Here is a 13,642-nt window from a genome sequence, read left to right on the forward strand (position 1 = left end):
CTCCGCCAGATGGGGCAGCAGAGAGTACACTGGGTTCCCCCCTCCTGCTACCCAGTGTACTCTCTGCTGCCCCATCTGGCGGAGTCAGGTTAGTTACACAAGGCTTTCCAACCAAAGATAACTGATCTACAAGCTCTGATCAGCTATTTTTGGTGTGAGACACCATCATGCAAATAAGTATATAGAACTGAGCACAAAGGTGATGCCTCTGTAGAATTATAATTTCACATGTTATTAAATTCTTTTGTGTTACTTAGAATAGACAACATCAGACTGAACAGGCTACAAGTACGTATAAAAGAAAATAATTGAGAATAAAACTTTACTGAGAGTTTGTTTCCTTTTATTTTATATAAATAATTACTTTTCATTTTAGCATCATCAGGTCAAGTTGATATCGGTATTTTTAGGTTTTATTTTTTACATTCTGACACTGAATCAAACAACATTCAGACCTGCATTTAAACCTGCATGTATGTATGGCGGAACAGCTGATAAGTGACACAGGCATTATTCATTCTAGTATAATCACTTGCAAATTGTTGTACAATCTATATAATATCTCACTGCATGTCTCTCTGTATGAAACGTGTTTTTCTTTTTACAAGCTAGTTGCTATAGCATATGTTTTACATTTCTGTGTTGTTGTTTTTTTGTTTTTTGCATAATGTATGTTATAATTCCATGGTTCTAGAAAGTTCTACTCTCAACCTGAAAAACACCTGGGAATTCAATGTTGTTTCTTTATGTTGGTGTTCAACAGACGGGAGGCAGAGGAAGTAGTCCTCGGTCAACTAAACACCACAGCAGACCACAGTACTACTAGTGTTGTAGTAACCAGCTGACATGGTGCTAGATCAACTAAACACCACACCAGACCACAGTACTACTAGTGTTGTAGTAGCCAGCTGACATGGTGCTAGATCAACTAAACACCACACCAGACCACAGTACTACTAGTGTTGTAGTAGCCAGCTGACATGGTGCTAGATCAACTAAACACCACAGCAGACCACAGTACTACTAGTGTTGTAGTAGCCAGCTGACATTGTGCTAGATCAACTAAACACCACACCAGACCACAGTACTACTAGTGTTGTAGTAGCCAGCTGACATGGTGCTAGCTAGATCAACTAAACACCACACCAGACCACAGTACTACTAGTGTTGTAGTAGCCAGCTGACATGGTGCTAGATCAACTAAACACCACACCAGACCACAGTACTACTAGTGTTGTAGTAGCCAGCTGACATGGTGCTAGATCAACTAAACACCACAGCAGACCACAGTACTACTAGTGTTGTAGTAGCCAGCTGACATTGTGCTAGATCAACTAAACACCACACCAGACCACAGTACTACTAGTGTTGTAGTAGCCAGCTGACATGGTGCTAGCTAGATCAACTAAACACCACACCAGACCACAGTACTACTAGTGTTGTAGTAGCCAGCTGACATGGTGCTAGATCAACTAAACACCACACCAGACCACAGTACTACTAGTGTTGTAGTAGCCAGCTGACACATGCTAGATCAACTAAACACCACACCAGACCACAGTACTACTAGTGTTGTAGTAGCCAGCTGACATGGTGCTAGATCAACTAAACACCACACCAGACCACAGTACTACTAGTGTTGTAGTAGCCAGCTGACATGGTGCACTGCTAGATCAACTAAACACCACACCAGACCACAGTACTACTAGTGTTGTAGTAACCAGCTGACATGGTGCTATATCAACTAAACACCACACCAGACCACAGTACTACTAGTGTTGTAGTAGCCAGCTGACATGGTGCTAGATCAACTGAACACCACACCAGACCACAGTACTACTAGTGTTGTAGTAACTAAACACCACACCAGACCACAGTACTACTAGTGTTGTAGTAACCAGCTGACATGGTGCTAGATCAACTAAACACCACACCAGACCACAGTACTACTAGTGTTGTAGTAACCAGCTGACATGGTGCTAGATCAACTAAACACCACACCTGACCACAGTACTACTAGTGTTGTAGTAACCAGCTGACATGGTGCTAGATCAACTAAACACCACACCTGACCACAGTACTACTAGTGTTGTAGTAACCAGCTGACATGGTGCTATATTTATTCTGTATGAGTCAATAAAGCTCACACTGCCTCCCACCCCTGACTTGTCTGGATGCTTGGCTATCATAGAAAACGTGTAGCCTATGTTCAGAACGGTTACTTTTCAGAGCATGGAGAAGAAGTATAGTTATTATTAGGCATGTATCGATATATCGTATATCGATATATCGATATTAATCCTGACGATATGAATCAATTTATTGAAATAAAAATAAAAACATCGCTTTAGTCATATTCCATCATATTCAAGTGCTTTTGGAGAGTAGTAGAGCACTGTAGAGGGGAGCTGTGTGTGTCTGTGACTGTGCCCAGGTGATGATGGTCATTGATGCTCATCAAGGAAGGCAATTATGTTTCTGCACTGTCAAAAGTAATGCTACTTCTTTTGCAATGTAGTTATATAAAAAAAAATCACAATATTTTTTGTTTAAAATATTGTGAAAAATCGTATCGTGAACCTCATATCGTGATACGAATCATATCGTGAGTTGAGTGAATCGTTACATGCCTAGTTATTATATTTAGTCTCAAGCTGGCCTGGCCACCCCTGTTTTGGGCATTAGGCCTATGTGAAAAATGTTAACACACTAAACTAAATATTTTCCTTTTTTTCCCCGCAAATAGAATATCTACAATGGATACAATAGCAGATGATCTACAAGCTAAAATATGGCATAAATGTATGAAAAAAACAACTGGTGTGACGTGTTGTGAGCTTGTAGATGTGCTATTCTCATTGTCACATTTGTGACACAGTATGGCTTTAATTGATTTACGAAAAAACATAAAATCTGTGTCTCTGTGTATGTGTGTCTGTGTGTTAAGCTGCACAACAGTGACACTTGGTGGTGACAATATGCTATTTCCATGATCGGACCCAAGGACACAGCCAGGGACCCAGGGACACACATAGCTGTCTATAGGAGTGGTTGCACCACTCAAAAAGTTGAAGTATGGAGATACAAGGTTTCTTTCGGACAGCAACTTACAAAAAGGCTGACGCACACCTCAAAAGGTAGGTCACTGGTGCGCAGCGTAGGACAAAGTGCACGTGGTATGGTATATTAAAAAGAGGATCTCTGAATGAAAAAGAAGAAGACCTGCACACTGTTGACGGTTCAGTCGTTAGACCATTATCAGGACTGTCCTGATGAAGGTCTTTAACGACCGAAACGTTAGACCTTCATCTAGAACCCTTTGCTTAGTTGTGGAAGACAGTTCTTATACGTCTCAAATCATGCAATTGAGACCCTGTGGTATTATCAATGGAAAGAATAACTTGTGAGACAGGGGGTTAGCAGCATCTATAGTGGCAGTGATGTCAGACTTCGGTTCTCTGTAGTGTTTGTTCAGTAACAGGGGTCTCCCTGCCTTTCCAGCTCTTTAGTAAACAGAACATTTTCAGGTCAGGATATCAATTTCATCCAATCAGGAGAGATAACTCATACAGGAGACAGGATAAACAAGTTAAATTGGAAGTTATGACACCAAGAAATGAGCAGAAAACATTGTAACTGGTACACTAGACCCTGTTATTGACCCCTAGTTGTTGTCTTTTTTCGTTTCTTTGTGTGTGTGGCAGTAGTGTTACAGTAGGACGGACAGAGGGCGCCACTTACCCACTTAGGCACTGTAACTGTACTTGACTGTTAGGCAGTCTAAGTAATACTAAGTTACTTGCTTCAACTCTAACCGGTTTTGCTGTAATTAAAGCTTTTCAATGATTAGAAGACGGAACATGAATTAAAATCAGAACCTGACTGATCCTGATCCATCAAGGATATTTAGATTTTCAATGATGCACTTGCATATACAATAGGAGTGGTTCTCAAAGTCCAGGGAGGGACGTTCAAGGGTACTTGAGGAGGGGGGTTCCAAGTGAACACTTGCAGGTCTGTAACTCTGAGAGTGTAGCAAATGGACCCATATGCGTCCATTTGGTTCCATTCGTTACACTCTCATAGTTATGGGGGTCCTTGAAATTAAAAAGGTTTGAGAACTTATGTTGGAGTGTGACCGGGGCCTTTCTGGGTGCAGTGCAACCCCGGGGCTGCAGCCCTGGGCACCAAGCTCTGGGGGGCACCAAATGCCTGCCCCAAAAATGAAGGAAAGAAAAATACTCTGCAATGCCAGTGACAGCCGCCAATATATTGTCCTACGGCTACTGAAGTGGCACTGAAACGGTGCCGAAACACTGAAACGGTGCCGAAACACTGAAACGGTGCCGAAACACGCCGGCAGCAGCCGTCACACCGCAGGAGAAATCCAGACATTTTCGCAAATGCAGTAGTGTGTATTATTTTGTCACATCAAAAACATCATGCATGTTATGAATATACCTACTCTCTATAAATTATGGTTAATAATAGCAACACAACACAGCAAAACAACATTAAACAATAGTATGGTATGGCATATACACATGTATTGGATGTATGGAATCTGAACAATGTTCTTTTTATTCATCATGGGTGTAAATGTAATCCTTCTGTAATCTAACGAAATTCCAACTGTAATCTAGCTACATTCTACAGTATCATCTAACTGTAGTCTGAAACTGCACAAACACATAAATGCACACATGCGTGCGTGCACACACACACACACACACACACACACACACACACACACACACACACACAGCGGGAACCACTTTAGTGTATTTAAAGGTCAGAGGTCAATCACTAGGGTTTAAATTTCATATCAACAAAAATATTCTACTGGTCACACAATGTCTCAGGACCGACCGACAGACAGACAGACAGGCGGAGGGGTCTCCCCCCTCCTCTGTCAGGAAACATATGGAATAGATCTAATGGTTGGCCAGCTCTCACTCTGCCACGTCTCACACACACACACACACACACACACACACACACACACACACACACACACACACACACACACACACACACACACACACACACACACACACACACACACACACACACACACACACACACACACACACACACACACACACACATTATACATTTTCCTCTCTTCACTTCCCATCTAATACACCTCCTCTCTATGTGTGTATCTATCTATCTCTCTCTCTCTCTCCCTCTGAATGTCTGTCTCTCTCCCTCTCTCTTCTACTGTATGTCTCTCTCTCTCTCCTCCTATAGATGGGGCGGTTGTGATTTATGAGTTCTAGTGTAAATGTCTTCTCCAGTTGTAGGGTCAAGTCTCCTACTCGACACAAACCGGAGTGTGCGTGTGTGTTTGTGTGTGTGTTTATGTGTGCATCTGCAGGTAAACAGTGGTAAAAACTATGTGTGTGTGTCTGCTTTCAATAAGACTTTAACTTTTACAAATTACAACTTTCTCCTCATTCCACTGATTAAAAGTACCTTCTCATTAAAACATTTTTTATTATTTTATTAATGACCTATATAGTGTAACTAATCCAGCTTTGACAGACTCACAGCTGTAAAATATAAACACAAACACACTCCTCAAACACACACACACACACACACACACACACACACACACACACACACACACACACACGCTCCACAAGCACGCACGCACGCGCACAGGAACTCAGTCCAAAAAAGAAGAGCCAAGTGACTAAAGCAGCCAAAGGTAAGTTTACAAGAGTCAACATTCACACGGCAAATGGACAGAGTACAGTATGTGTGTGCGTGTTTTGTATGCACATGTGCGCGTTTGTGTGCAAATACACAAATCTCATCCTGAAATGGGTGAAGTATAAAACTCAACAGCAACTAGGTTGAGGTTTCACTTTCATATCCAAAACACTTGAATTTGTACCAGAGATATTTAGCATTAAGCTGACTGCTCAGAGAGTCAGCATGATGAGCAGCATGCATGCCAACTCCAAACAGGCTCTGGCTGTCTTTCTGGGCACAGACAAACAGCCGGAATGCTTGGCTAGAGCAGTAATGCAGTCCATGTGTCTCATCTCTGTCGTGTTTGGATCAAGGTGAAACTGCAACTCAGCATTAAAAAAATAAAGTAATTAAATAACACGCTTCTCGATTAATCAAAAAAAGTAATTCATAGAATAGTAATTGAAAATAATCTACAGTCGCCGCCCTAATGAAGTTCACATTACGTTCTCCTTATCAAATTCAATAAATCTGTGCTGAGCTTGAGGCATAACAGTGGCGGGCCGATATAAAACACATTGGTTTTTCCTATAGAGATTCCCGAAAAATGTTTATAATAAATTATTAAAGCCTGGAACCAAGCCATTCAGGCACCTGGTGAATCATGACCATAACATATGTGTTTATTAAATATAGTATATAATATAATTAAATATTATAATATTTTTTGATACAGAATAAAATGTTTTATGGTTATGATTCACCAGGAAGGAGCCTGGATGTCTTGGTTCCATTCTTAAAGATGGAGTGCCGTGATTTTTTTCAAGTTGTTCATGTGTTTATGAGGTGACAGTAATTCCTTAGACCCATTGGCATGGTTGTTATGTGCAATGATGTCTTCCCTTTGTATTTAGGGTTTGTTCCTGGATGCTGAAACTTTGACAGTCAAACATGCCAATGAAAATAACAGTGATATAGTGACATCACAATATCATTATCATCCCCTCCCCCTTTATCATACAACAACAGCTGTGGGTGCGGCTTCAGTTCAGGTGGATCACCACTCACCAGGCACACCAGGCATACTTAACACTTTAATTGCCCGGAACTATTTAATCCATTACATTCATGCGCCCAGTCGATTTATAAACACGGACGCCTTTTCCGGACGGACCGGCCGGAAGTTCATGATGTTGTGTAGCAGCTAACAATAGCCACAGCACTTTAGAATCGATCGACAACAACGGGAGACAAGAATAAATCTATCGAGACTAGCGACTGGACCGCGGAGCGCCGTCTAACACAGGATCTTTTTTCAGAAAAAGACGGGATGATTTATATCGCGATTTATGAACGTTTTAAGATTTTCGTTTTCATCAGCTAAACAGAGGAGGGAGTTTTTTGATGACGTCTCAGTCTTGCGCGTCACCGAGGAGAGCCCAGCAGGCGCGCCTGGGCTATACAGCCAGGCGATCTGTTCTCGTATCAATAAACTTCGTCTTTAGGACAATACTTCGTCCTGAGCGTCGGGCGTTACTAATAGAAAGGACAAAGAACTTCGTCCTGGGCGATTAATCTGTTAATGAACTGGTGGGCGTGTCCACATAATAACGGCATTTAAAAAAAAATATATAATAATATTCCTCCTCATATAATAATACCTGATGATCATGTTTTAGGGTGGGAAAAAAATCACAGCACTCCATCTTTAAGATAATTTATAGAAATAGTTTCAGAAATCTCTATGGTAAAAAATGAATACGGTTTCTCTCCCTAGCACCACAAAATGGCCGCTACTGCTATGCCCTATAGGGTGACAGAAAAGAACAAGTGGCGACATGTTCTATTCAGTTCCTCAAGCTATATATTAAAGCAGTAGGAAAATGGATGCATGCTCTCAATGAATGGACAAGACAGAGGGCCCAATTTAGATCATCTATTCTATGGAGTGAGAGGACACAACGTCTAAACCAGTGCTTCTAAACCTGCTGTTGCTGTAACAATCCTACTAACCCATGAGCTTCAGGCAGTACTGCTTGTCAGTTGTGTTCACACTGACATCCCACATCTGATTTGCTGATATCAATACAGATTGGAATCAAACTGTTTTATCAAGACTTAAAAAAAAAGAAAAGAAAAGAAAACTAGATAAAGTGCCCCTTGGGGCACAGGTCTCCTATAATAGGCCAATGTGAAAAGGGTGCCATTTCTTCTTACGCCTTGGATGGCAATTGGATGATTTGAGGCATTTTGTTCAAAAAATGTGTTTAGCAAAAATGCACCTGTTGCTGGCGCTATAAAAGGCCAATGTGAAAAGGGTGGGATATATTCCTCAGCCTAGTAGGAAAGTCTGTGAAAGATTTCACGAAAATTGCACGCTGCGTTCATGATTTGAGGCATTTTGTTCCACAAATGTGTTTTGCAAAAATCCCCCTGTTGGTGGCGCTATAACAGGCCAATGTGTAAAGGGTGGGATATATTCCTCAGCCTAGTAGGAAAGTCTGTGAAGGATTTCACATAAAGTGCACGCTGCGTTCATGATTTGAGGATTTTTGTTCAAAACGGGCCAATTCTGCAAACTTTGAAAGCCAATGTTAGCCAATTAGGATGGAATATCGGACAGATCCGGCTTGAACACATGACTATAGAGATACTGTGTAACAATCTTTCAAAAGTCGGCCTCCTGGTGGCGATATAACAGGCCGTTATGGAAAATGTGGGGCAGAGGTTAATCGTTAGCATCCAGGGAGTGTGTGTGCAAAATTTGGCATCGACCGGGTTAACGGTGCCGGAGATTAGCTGTACACGGACGGACGGACGGACGGACGGACGGACGGACGCACACACACAGACACACACACGGACGGAGTGCAAAACATACTCTCTCCCCATGTCTTCGGCCTGGTGGAGACAATAAGGTTGTCCTCTAAGGTAAAGAAGTTGTGTACATCAGATCAACATATGCAATGTCAGAACAGGTCAGCTCCATATATGGAGATCTAAGGGTGGACTGTGCTGTGCTGTGCTGTGCTGTGCTGTGCTGTGCTGTGTGTGTGTGTGTGTGTGTGTGTATGCAGTGAAAAGGGGAGGGGTCGGTGAATGTGGAAGTTGTGATGTTGCGCAATGGCAGTATGGTACACAAAAGCAATATTTGTACAGAAAATATGACAGTTGCATGGATGCAAGGTAGTGCGCTGTGTGTCCTATGGCATGAAGTAGGTGTGCATGGAGAGATGTGTATACAAACTGAGTGGTTTGGTAGAAGGCGAACGTATAAACGGGCGCACAGCTTTCAATTAGTGTGGCAAGATTAGCATACAGATGTACCAATTATATTGTATGTTAATAAGAATACTAAGCTGTTAGACAACCTTTGGTTTGAGTTTCTATAAGAATCTTTTCCAGAGACTCTAGTGATCAGGTAGTTGTATGAAAGGAGATACTCGGCTGTGTTTGACATTTCTTCGTGGATCCAGTGATGATGACATTAACAGAGAGCAGACTGTACTGCATCTGCTGCCGTCAGCACACTTTCACATCACACGTCTGACATTGCTCTAAACATTAAACCAAGCATTCCACATTCTCGCCCTAATGCTTCGAATGTATTTAAAAGTTGCGTTTTCATTCAAATGAACACACTACAAAGAAATACATATGAATCAGCCGACACAGTGTGAACTAGAAAAAGTGCCCTTCTGGGCACAGGTCTCCACCAGGAGGATAGGACTGTGTGAGATGTTTGGCAAAATGTTTAGGAGTAATATAAACATGTTTTTTTTGTTTGTTTGTTTTTTGCAACAATTTTCTTCATTTTGTTGAGGAAATGCAGAGCCAGATCACTCATATCATCTCTGAGGATAGAATTCTGGATGAACAGGACGTGTGCAGCATTTTGAACGAAACGGGCCACTCCTGAAAACCTTGGAAGGCAATGTTAGCCAATCTGTGTAGAATCTGAGAAATCCAACAGACTCGTCTTGACTACATGACTACAGAGATCATGTGTACCGATTTGCGTGAGATTTGGATGAAATCTGTGCAACTAACATAAGCAATGTGTTTTGCAGAAATCGGCCTCATGGTGGCGCTATAACCGGCAGATGTGGAGGGATGCAGGGACAATGTTTTTCCATGGCCTCTAGGGAGTGCGCATATATAGATCGATGCAGTTATAGCTAAAAACAGGAATTGTCCTGTTATAGCGCCACCATGAGGCCGATTTGGAAAATAATTAGTGGCATGTCGTCCTCGGCTTAGTGGATATGTGCGTGTATAATTTCACGGAAATTGCACACTGTGTTTGTGATTTGTGGCATTTTGTTCGAAACGGATGTGAGCTTTGGAAGCCAATCTTAGCCAATCAGGATGGAAGATGGGAAATGGTGCAGATCTGTGTTGATCACATCACTATGGAGATAGTGTATACCGAATTGTGTGATATTGTGTGATAAAATGTGTACGAGTTATCTACAGAAATGTGTTTTGCCTAAATCGGCCTCATGGTGGCGCTATAACAGGCCGTTGAAGAATATTTGGGGCAGAGGTTTGTCGTTGGCATCCAGGGAGTGTGTGTGCAAAGTTTGACATGGATCGGGCCAACGGTGCCGGAGATTAGCTGGTAATAGCAGACTACAAGCTTGCAGTACTCTATGAGAACTATGAGAGAAAGTAAAGAGAACTCTTTACTACTACTTTATGAGAGTTCTAAATCCTAAGAGTTTTCTGAAAATATCATGTTGACGTGTATGTCACAGTACGATTGGAAAACCAGTCAGATTGAAATAGGTGCACTCGGTTTCACCGTCGGAGACGCGCCGTCTGAAGGTGACTTGAGCCACGAGAGACACCACCGGCACCGAGCGAGCTAAAGTGAGCCAGTCGCTGTGCCAAACGTTGCGAATTCACCTTCAGCCAACTCAGCACTGTCCAAGTTATGTTAGTCAGAATGGTGGACAGTGTGTGTGTGTGTGTGTGTGTGTGTGTGTGTGTGTGTGTGTGTGTGTGTGTGTGTGTGTGTGTGTGTGTGTGTGTGTGTGTGTGTGTGTGTGTGTGTGTGTGTGTGCGTGCGTGTGTGTGCGTGTGTGTGCGCGTGCGTGTGTCTTTGTCTATCTGGTTTAACCATCAAACCGTCCTCAGCCGTGGGTCCTGAGGGAGGGCAGATTCCAGGGCAGAAAGCCAAACACTGCATGGGAGAAACGACTGCAGGCACATGGAATAAAGCAAAAAGTCTCACGACTGAAATATTTTGTCTTGCCAAAATTCTAATCTGTGAATCTCCCTCCCGCCATGCATTAGCATCCTAATGTTCTTGCTGTTCCACATAATGCCAAACAGCTAAAGAAATTGCAAAGAAAATAGCCGATCTACAAGTTACAACACGTTGCAGCGCATTATTTACAGTGCGCGGCGTGCTTCCATAGAAGACATGCTGGCTTCTATATGGAATCCAAATGACTGAAATCAGTGGTAGTGACTGAGAACTTTAATCCATGGAACCAGGCACAAGCCTCAGTACGTCTCTGTGTCGTTTAATCCATGGAACCAGGCACAAGCCTCAGTACGTCTCTGTGTCGTTCTGAAGAGCCCCATTTGTCTGACTGACATATTTACAGACTGGCGTTGTTGACAACACAAAGTGAGGTTTTCCATTGGGTTTGAACAGAGTGTAAGTTGTATTTTCCGACTAGACTGGCTGGCCTCTTCTGAGAAGAAACACACACGAGCGCGTGCGCGCGCGCGCGCACGCACGCACGCACGCACGCACGCACACACACACACACACACACACACACACACACACACACACACACACACACACACACACACACACAGTGACGCACAAACACACACACAGTGACGCACAAACACACACGCAAGGCCTCAGCCAAACCCCCTTGCACACCATGGCTGGCCAGGTGGTCCACTCGGCTGTCAAAACAACCGTGTGCATGTCATATATAGTTTGTCACAGCTGGTTTGGTCATGTATAGGCAGGCACGCTTGTTCACCTGAAACGTGATGAGCCGCGTGCGTGCGTGCGTGCGTGCGTGCGCTCGCTCGCTCGCTCGCTCGCTCGCTCGCTCGCTCGCTCGCTCGCTCGCTCGCTCGCTCGCTCGCTCGCTCGCTCGCTCACTCACTCACTCACTCACTCACTCACTCACTCACTCACTCACTCACTCACTCACTCACTCACTCACTCACTCACTCACTCACTCACTCACTCACTCACACACACACACACACACACACACACACACACACACACACACACACACACACACACACACACACACACACACACACACACACACACACACACACACACACACACACACACACACACACACACTTCTGCTGCACTCACCTGTCTCATATAAAAGCATTGAGGCACACTGGTGTGCTGATAGACAAGTCAAGGTGTATCTTGGGATCTATGTGACAAACCGCAACATTATTATACAGTATACTAAATGTTATGAATTATTTTTTTACTCACTATCAATATGTGATGCACACTCTTTCCCCAATACAAAGGGAAAGTCTATACTGTAAAATAAATGTAGATCTGCTCTCTTTGCTCTGAATATAGGAGGTGAACCTTGAGATTTTGAATCGCCCATTAGAGTACTTACAGGACATACAAGTTTGTATTTTTGTGCGGCCGAGGCATTTTGGACGTTTTATGTGCTTTGATTTACTGTCTTGGCAGCAGCTTGCAGGAAAATCTTATCCAGACTACGATGTGAGATGGATGTCCGACGCCGACGGGACGGGACGGTTCCTGCCGTGTCCTGATATCATTAAGTCAGGAGTCGGGTCAGGTTTCAATTTCACGTTTTGAGTTTAGAATTGTATGTTCTGCTACCTGCATTGTGGGAAGTGCAGGACGAAAGCTTAAGTTTAGTATTAAGAGCATTATTATCTGATCTATATGAAACTGTTACAGTACATTGTCATTGTATTTATTTATTACGTATCCTTTATTCATCCACATTGCTATTCCCTATATCTTTTTAAGTTGGCCCTGGCCGGAACATTAAAACAAACACAAATAAAAACAAGAAAATAAAAGCACACAAAAACGAGAGATCATTTAAATAGGCAAGAGGGAATCAAATATTTTCTAGACGATTCCGCAGAAGTGTAGCTGAATGAAAGCAAGTTTCCAAAATTCTGTCTCAGAACATCTCACAATGGTAACTTATTACATGTTAGAATACCAACTTGATATGCCATCCTGACAGGCCAAACTGTCAGACAATAAACAATTGGAAACAATCAGTTTCATACCAACCTAACAGTCCAAACATCTGACACAATCGTCAGATCTACAACCATGCTGACACTCAAAACTGTTACATTATCATCAGATTTATACCATCCTGGCAGTCTGAACTCTGTTACATAATGAACCGATCTATAACCACGCTGACACTCCAAGCACAGTTACATAATCATCAGATCTACAACCACCCTTACAGTCCAAATTGTTACACTCTGATCAGATTTATACCATCCTGGCAGTCTGAACTCTTACATAATCAGCACCAGATCTGCAACCGCCCTGACTGGCCGTCCAAACTGTAGCGACGGTAAAATGCTTCCCAAGTATACTTGCCTCTCTTCCAAGCACAGTAAAACTTTAAAGGAGTTGATAATTACTAACACACCTGTACTGTACGTGTGTGTTTGTCCTCCTAGGGAGGTGGGCTCACGTGGTTCCTATTAGAAATGTTTGTTTACGAGGAAGAGCCGTCTCTTGTCCTTGGGGTTGTGTTTTATTTGACCATGTCTGGCAACAGTAAAAGGCTCACTGGGTTCCTCCCGCTGGGCCAGTGTTTTGGGGGAAGCCATCAGTCACTGAAGGTTTCTGTTGTGAAAACACTAGGCTGGCCAACTCTTATCAGACACAAGTAAGACGCACGAACGCGGGAAG

The 13,642-nt window shown here is 42.9% G+C and overlaps 1 protein-coding gene and 1 long non-coding RNA gene across 2 annotated transcripts in view; one reads left to right on the plus strand and one right to left on the minus strand.

The window, feature by feature from the left end:
* The window catches only part of cenpp (centromere protein P), a 116,179-nt gene that overhangs the window by 58,312 nt on the left and 44,225 nt on the right, over positions 1–13,642 (minus strand). The window lies entirely within an intron of this gene.
* Positions 708–2,158, plus strand: LOC306930419. Its single transcript, XR_013790888.1, has 2 exons — positions 708–789; positions 2,051–2,158. It is a non-coding gene; the product is annotated as an uncharacterized lncRNA (long non-coding RNA).

The sequence above is a fragment of the Electrona antarctica genome, assembly GCF_951216825.1.
Source record: "Electrona antarctica genome assembly, chromosome: 9".
NCBI lineage: Eukaryota > Metazoa > Chordata > Actinopteri > Myctophiformes > Myctophidae > Electrona > Electrona antarctica.